This window comes from Mus musculus, chromosome 7, assembly GCF_000001635.26.
Source record: "Mus musculus strain C57BL/6J chromosome 7, GRCm38.p6 C57BL/6J".
Lineage (NCBI taxonomy): Eukaryota > Metazoa > Chordata > Mammalia > Rodentia > Muridae > Mus > Mus musculus.
Window position 1 is genome coordinate 54,714,575 of NC_000073.6, and position 7,143 is coordinate 54,721,717.

The following is a 7,143-nucleotide window of genomic DNA, read 5'->3' on the forward strand; positions in this document are numbered from 1 at the left end:
ATTATTTGTATTATATGTGAAGATTTGTAATTTCTATAAAGCGATGACTAAAGGAAAGAGTTTTCATATTATTTGAAAAATGTCTAATTACATGTTAATTAAATGTTTGAATACATGTATATTTTCCAACACCTTGGACACAATTCATCTGTAAACCAGGGTTTTGTTATTACAACTTAAGCTTAGAGCAGTCAAGCTGGCTCAGTGGGTAATCCTTGGAAAAGGTAGAAAGACTTAAAGGTAGAAATATCCTGTGGCATTTGCATCATAGTCATCTAGAGCTCACACACCAGAGATAATAAATACAAAATATGTAAAGTAAGATTCAAGAGGCCTGCAAGATGGCTGAGCCTGAAGACTTCATGCCCCATCCCCATCTCTGGAACCTACTTTGTTAAAGGATATAAATGACTCCATATGAAGCACACACATACACACACGCATACACACCACATTTTAGAGCTGGGGCACATACATACTTGAACACATGTCCACACATGTGTCCACATGTGAATACACAAGCATAGTAAAAATAAAAATATCATAAGGCCTGAAGTCATGCACACAGAAGAGAAGAACTGATATTGTTCCCTATGAATGCTTTTGATAGGGAAGGAATCCTGGATGGTTAATGTTTTCAGTTTTTAGGGTTGAGCGCTGTGTAGCCCTTTGTTACTGTGAATAAATGCTACAGTGATTTAGGTAGGTAGCTAAAGTATGAATTCTAGTTTTGATTATTTGTTTTTTCTATTACTATAGAATGAGAAAGGGTTATTTTTGAATTGTTGTGTACTCATACCCAAGAAAATCAGAAACCATCCATATTAGTTGAAATGAGCAACCAGCAGGAGCCAATTGAGAGGAGTCAAACAACAGAGCTTAGGTCAAGGAGACAATGCAATGTCTAAGGACCATGGTCTTCACATTAGAGAATAGGCTTACATCTAAGCACTTTATTAGCATAAAATTAGCAACTTTATAAAATATTTTGCATGAAAACTCATTGTTTGAAAATTGGACATTACATGAAATTGTCAGAGGATTCTGAAAACAATAGTTAAGAACCTGTGAGGCTCATGTCAAGACCAAACATTTAACAACTCCATGTTTAAATTCACACATACATTGGAGCATTGAGAGGTGGAAATTTTACACACAAAGTTCTATTGGTATCAGTGGGCATACACTTGCAGATGAAAGTGTGTTGGTTAACTAGAAAGGAAGTTGCAAAGAGATAGCAGGATCTTTCATTGGAATCAGGAAGAAACAAATATTTTAAAACTTGCTATTGTTACCTAAGGATATCTTCTCTGTACTGAAAATGTCCGCATGCAAAAACATAAGAAAAACAAACTGCCCGTTATTATGCTATGGAAAATACACATTTTTCTTCTTTAAGTATAGACCTAAAAGTGTTTTTGTGTGTGCATGTGTGCGAGTGTGTGTGCATGTGCCTGTTTGTGTTTGTGTGGGTCTGTAGTGTGGTTGTAATGATGTGTGCTCTAAAGTACTAACACTGAATGTAAGAATAGAAAATATTTGGAGCAAATTGAATGATGGAATACAAGAAAATATATGAAGAACATATTGAGATTTGAAGGTTTGAGAAATACTCATAGTTAGAGACTGCTAAATATAAAAGAAAGGAAACATACAAGATGGAAGTGGTTTTTTTCTTATATAAAAAAGGTTAAACTTATGGCAAAAAGCAAAATTAAAACAACTGATGCTTGCATCTTACACTGGGGGAGAATTCTTGGGTATACTGCTGTCTGAGAACCTATGCCCCTATGGATAACCTAATAAAATCACCAGGCCTATCATTAGTGCTCTAATAGGGATGAGTAATCCAAAGTAGACACAATGAGAAGTGTACTTTACAGATCTGTAGGACATTTCTCAGTGCATCTAATTAAATAAACATGTTAACTAACAACCTTACCCTGTTATCTCCTTTTCTTTTAATTATAATATCATGAATTTTAAAATCACTGCAAAATGTATGTATATGTTTGGTTGCACTCTTTTTTTCTAGTAAAAATCCATATGTATATAGGAAAAGGCTAAGATATATTTAGCAGTTCATTAATAATAATCTTTATTTAATATTTTTTTAACTATTAAAATAGCCCGAGATTTCTCATATCTTTCCACTACCAATTAAACATTTTATTCTTACTCATGAAACATTGTCATATTCCACATTGTAATATTCTATGTATCCAATATTATTATCCTATTGATTTTGTCTCTATGTTATATCTCAATAAATAGACCATAAGAATTTTTACTGTCTAACTTATTTCCAGGCCTGGTATGTCAAAACTTTCTAAATTCTGTTACTCATTTTATTAACCATTGACTAAGAGAAAATATCTGTCTCAAAGTTACAAAATGGAGACATGGAGGAGACAACCAAGGGAACAGTCATCCATCCATAGACAGAGCAAAACATAAACATCTGCTATGTCTCAGACATTTTATTTAGGGGCATATTTATATAGTAATTGGAATTATTTGATTTAAAATTGCACTGGTTTATTTAGTTTAAAAAAAAAACATACCTTGCCTTGAAAATAAGGAAATTACTTAAGAAATGACCATCTGAAAGTTATGCACTTATTTAGATGGTTTTACTTCAAGGAAACTTCTGTTTCATGCATCTATACAATATATATGTGCATATTTTCTCTATTACAATAATATATGTATCATCCACATAAATATATATTTTATAACATATTTTTATTTTTTCTTGTATATTTTACATTATACAAGTACTTATAGACAAATTTTTGATTTTAAAGAACTTATTTACTTTTTAATTATGTGTATGAATATATGTAATTGTTGTTACCTGTCCTTCAGTGCAGAGCCCGCAGAGGGCATCAGATACCCTGAAGCAGGCAGCGTGAGCTGTTCAATGTGGGTCTTAAGAAAATTGAACTCAGATTTTCTGCAAAAACAATTATGCTCTTCACTGCTAAGACATCTCTCCAGTCCCTGCCCAATGTTTTTCATGATACAAAATACTAACAAAATGAAGATATATTGAAATAAGCATCAAAATATTGAGAAAAAATTGTTTCTATTAGAAAAAGGTGTCAGAAAGTGTGCAGAGAATTAATGATATTTTATGCCCTCTTTTAGATGTATCAATACTGTCAAAGCTAATTCTTAAAAGATAATTTGTGGACATGCTGAATACTCATCTGTAAATAAATACATGGCAAATAAATGTTTATTGCAAGTGTGATATGTAATATTTCAGTGAGTAAATTGTATCTAAGATTGTATTAAATCAGAAATCACAGGGTGAATAAATCCACTGATGTCTTAAATGTTTTAAAGCACTCTCGAAGGAATTTTTCATAAGGTATTGAGCAGATTCCACTGAACACTTATTTATAAGAAACACATCTTTCATCCTTATTTCAGCTTACATGAACATAATTTAAACAGAATTAGATTAGTCAGTTTACAATATTCTTTTCTATAAGGGACAGTAATTGGCAGCAAATTTATTTCTCGGTGCAATTCATAAGCTTTGGATATGAGTATATTTATAACTACACACTTCTAGGTGAACAACTTCACTAATAATTCAATGTAAGCTGGTTAACTGTATCTGTAACCACAGCGTAGAGCAATGGTGCATTTTCATGATGAAGTTTACTTCAAGAAAGAGCCATTTTAGGTATCAAATGAACCGTAAATAATACTTCGTGTATTGTATTTTTAGTTACTTGTGTTGTGTATTTCCAAGCTCAAATGCATTATTATAAATTATGAGCATTAGTTTTAAATTAAGTGAAAAATTTTAGAAACTTTAAGGGGACAGATTGTTGTTTTTACTTGTGCTAAAACAGAACTAATTTCTCTTCATTTATAGTAGAACAAAGTGAATATCAAAGTAAATAAAGCATTTGTTCTCATTTAAGTCTTAATTTGATTTTAGAAATGGGGAATACTATTGGAATATATATTTGCATATGATTTAAATATTACTTCCACTTTTTAAAAAGGACTTTTTTTATTAGATATTTTCTCCATTTACATTTCAAATGTTATCCCAAACGTCCCTATACCTTCCCCCTGCCCTGCTCCCCAACACACCTTCTCCTGCTTCCTGGCCCTGACATTCCCCTGTACTGGGGCATATAATCTTTTCAAGACCAAGGGCCTCTCCTCCCATTGATGGCCTACTAGGCCAAACTCTGCTACACATTCTACTAGAGACAGAAGCTCTGCGGGATACTGGTTAGTCCATATTGTTGTTCTACCTACAGGGTTACAGAACCCTTTAGCTACTTGGTTACTTTCTTTAGCTTCTTCATTGGGAGCCCTGTGTTCCATCCTATAGATGACTGTGAGCATCAACTTCTGTATTTGCCAGGCACTGCCATATCCTCACAAGAGACAGCTATATCAGGGTCCTGTCAGCAAAATCTTGATGGCATATGCAATAGTGTCTGAGTTTGGTAGTTGTATATGGTATGGATCCCCAGGTGGATAGTCCTTCCTTCCATCTCAGCTCTGAACTTTGTCTCTGTAACTCCTTCCATGGGTATTTTGTTCCCCATTCTAAGAAAGAACAAAGTATCCACACTTTGGTTTTCCTTTAATTCCACTTTTAAGTACCATTTTTCACTTATGCTTTGTGAGGGGACATCAGTGTGCTAAGTATTTTTCTCCCTGGGGATAATATGGCATCTGAAGAAACAGCTCATTTTCCTGGGCCATATAGGCATATCTGTTGTATATCCATGCCTTTGCAGTGACCTGAACATGTCAAACATGCTCACCATGAGAAAATGCACAGTTTGTGTAGCTAACTGCTCATAAATAAGGTTGTATGTAGAGCGAGAGTTGTGGCTAAGCAGTTAAGAACTCTTGCTCATCTTCCAGAGGATATGGGCTTTACCCAGAGTCCATATCAGGTGGCTCATAATGGCCAGTAACTGACTCCAAGGAATCTGATGCTTTCTTTAAGACTTTGTGACCAAGACACACACATGGCATTCATTCACACAAACACAAGCATACAGAGCATAAGTAAAAATAAATATGCATTTTAGAAGAAATGGAGGCCAATAAATATTAAAGGAAGTGCACATTTTATAAGATGTTCAACAATGGTAGGATAAAGTATCATTGGCAATCAAAGTAAAATCCCAGTGTAAGCTTAAGACACACAACAAATTGCACAAAGCCTGTGGGATTAAATGCTACAGTGTATATCTTGGGCATAATATTTTTCTAATTTTAATATTTTATCTTTAGTTAGATTTTGGTGTACCTCCTACAAATCAATCACTTGGATAATTGGAACAAGCACTAACATCATCTTTGCAACCATATCATGAGGTATACGCAATAATTTCCAGCTGCTAAGCATTCTCTAAGTAAAAATGTATATTGATCACCATGTACCACTCAACATGCCTTTCTCTTTTTGTTTGTTTTGTTTTTTTGTTTGTTTTTGTTTTTGTTTTCGAGACAGGGTTTCACTGTGTAGCCCTGGCTGTCCTGGAACTCACTCTGTAGACCAGGCTGGCTTTGAACTCAGAAATCCGCCTGTCCTGTTATCATGTAGAAGAATTCGAATTGATCCATTCCTATCTCCTTGTACTAAGGTCAAATCTAAGTGGATCAAGGAACTCCACATAAAACGAGAGACACTGAAACTTATAGAGGAAAAAGTAGGGAAAAGCCTCGAAGATATGGGTACAGGGGAAAAGTTCCTGAATAGAACAGCAATGACTTGTGCAGTAAGATTGAGAATCGATAAATGGGACCTCATAAAGCTGCAAAGCTTCTGCAAGGCAAAAGACACCGTCAATAAGACAAAAAGACCACCAACAGATTGGGAAAGGATTTTTACCTATCCTAAATCGGATAGGGGACTAACATCCAATATATATAAAAAAACTCAAGAAGGTGGACTCCAGAAAATCAAGTAACCCCATTAAAAATGGGGCTCAGAGCTGAACAAAGAATTCTCACCTGAGGAATACCGAATGGCAGAGAAGCACCTGAAAAAATGTTCAACATCCTTAATCATCAGGGAAATGCAAATCAAAACAACCCTGACATTCCACCTCACACCAGTCAGAATGGCTAAGATCAAAAATTCAGGTGACAGCAGATGCTGGCAAGGATGTGGAGAAAGAGGAACACTCCTCCATTGTTTGTGGGATTGCAAGCTTGTACAGCCACTCTGGAAATCAGTCTGGCGGTTCCTCAGAAAATTGGACATAGTACTACCGGAAGATCCTGCAATACCTCTTCTGGGCATATATCCAGAAGATGCCCCAACCGGTAAGAAGGACACATGCTCCACTATGTTCATAGCAGCCTTATTTATAATAGCCAGAAGCTGAAAAGAACCCAGATGCCCCTCAACAGAGGAATGGATACAGAAAATGTGGTACATTTACACAATGGAGTACTACTCAGCTATTAAAAAGAATGAATTTATGAAATTCCTAGCCAAATGGATGGACCTGGAGGGCATCATCCTGAGTGAGGTAACCCAATCACAAAGGAACTCTCACAATATGTACTCACTGATAAGTGGATATTAGCCCAGAAACTTAGGATACCCAAGATATAAGATATAATTTGCTAAAAACATTAAACTCAAGAGAACGAAGACCAAAGTGGGGACACTTTGCCCCTTCGTAGAATAGGAAGCAAAACACCCATGGAAGGAGTTACAGAGACAAAGTTTGGAGCTGTGTCGAAAGGATGGACCATCCAGAGACTGCCATATCTGGGGATCCATCCCATAATCAGCTTCCAAACGCTGACACCTTTGCATACACTAGCAAGATTTTGCTGAAAGGACCCAGATAGAGCTGTCTCTGTGAGACTATGGCGGGGCCTAGCAAACACAGAAGTGGATGCTCACAGTCAACTATTGGATGGATCACAGGTCCCCCAATGGAGGAGCTAGAGAAAGTACCCAAGGAGCTAAAGGGATCTACAACCCTATAGGTGGAACAACATTATGAACTAACCAGTACCCTGGAGCTCTTGACTCTAGCTGCATATGTATCAAAAGATGGCCTAGTCGGCCATCACTGGAAAGAGAGACCCATTGGACACGCACACTTTATATGCCCCAGTACAGGGGAATTC